The 1,486-nt window shown below is 40.3% G+C and overlaps 1 non-coding gene across 1 annotated transcript; it reads left to right on the top strand.

Moving 5' to 3' along the window:
- The first annotated feature begins 616 nt into the window (after nt 1-616).
- On the top strand, nt 617-688 carry trnaq-uug (transfer RNA glutamine (anticodon UUG)). The gene has a single exon. It is a non-coding gene; the product is annotated as a tRNA-Gln (tRNA).
- Nucleotides 689-1,486: the final 798 nt, after the last annotated feature.

Consider the following 1,486-nt stretch of genomic DNA (forward strand, 5'->3'; position numbering starts at 1 on the left):
TTCACTGTGCAAAATGAAAAATATATGGACTATACAGATACATGTACATGTAGCCAAGATCCTGACAAAATATTATATTAGAACAGGGGTCTCAGATTCATTTTAGTTCAGGGGCCACATACAGCCCAATATCATCTGAAGTGAACTGGACCACTAAAATACTAATGTCAACTCCAAACTTTGAACTTGTAAAAAATAAAATTATGTAATGGAAATGTTTACATCAACTAACTAGAAAAGCACTCAGAGAGCGCAGACCTCTGCTAAAGCAGATCAGTTCCCCCCCCCCCCTCTGATCACCACCAAAATTTAACCCTTTCATGTATGAATGTATGATGTCCACATTTGTGTACACATATGCCCCGTTTCCACTACATGGTATCGGCTCGACTCGACTCAGCCTTTTTTGCGTTTCCATTACAAAAAAGGACCTGGAATCTGGTACCCAGTACTACTTTTTTGATATCACCTCCACCGAGGTTCCAGGACTGGGCACCAGATACTAAAACGTGACACATTTGGCCCCGGGCCCACATGTTTGACACCCCTGCTCTAAATGCTTCTATAAATGACACTTTGAAACATCAGCTCATCGAACAACACGCAAACAAACATCGGTTCCATGGTGTAATGGTCAGCACTCTGGACTTTGAATCCAGCGATCCAAGTTCAAGTCTTGGTGGAACCTTGATCATGATCAGCAACTGTTCATGTGTAGAAACCATTTAACATCTAAACCACACCTGCTTTCTTTGTGAAGAGGTGAACCCTTGCAAAAACGTCGAAGTATTTGAGTCTTTCAAAGCTATGTATCTGCTTTTTAATAGCAGGTTAAAGTGGAGCATTTGGAGGCAGACGTGCTAACCACTGTGCTACCTGTGAGGCCACGTATGTATGAGGCTGAAGGTGTTAAAGGTTGAGCGACCAGTGCAGTTCAGGCTGAAACAGCAGAAGACGCTAAAATTAGCTTTTATTCTTCCCACAAAAAGGAGTTTATTTTTCAGGCTGCTGTGGGAAAACCTTTAGAATCCATTTTATATGTGGTTAACATCAACGGTGTCACGAACCGGCTCATTTGCCCATTCAGTCTTTTCTCAAGTTTGGCAGAAAAGAAGTTGGACAAACATGTGGAACTTTGGATAAAATCAAGCACACACTCATCTGTTGCACAGCTGCTCCTGTATTTTGGCAGGATGTTGGGCCAGAGTGACCTGAATCTGACAAGATAATTTATCTTTGAATAAGTGAAATGTTTATTTTCAGACTGTTTTTTCCGCATCAAGATCACCATAACTTAGAAGAAAAATGGCATGGAACTTGTCAAACCAAGGTAAGGCAAGGCAGGTTTATTTACAGCACATTTCACGTACAAGACAATTCTAACTGCTATACATAAAACATTACCACAGTTTCCAACACATATGGTAGTGCATATATGTATATAATACCTTTTTTTTTTCCTTTTTTCTCTTTTTCACTTCTGAAG

Source organism: Sphaeramia orbicularis, chromosome 19 (assembly GCF_902148855.1).
Source record: "Sphaeramia orbicularis chromosome 19, fSphaOr1.1, whole genome shotgun sequence".
Classification (NCBI taxonomy): domain Eukaryota; kingdom Metazoa; phylum Chordata; class Actinopteri; order Kurtiformes; family Apogonidae; genus Sphaeramia; species Sphaeramia orbicularis.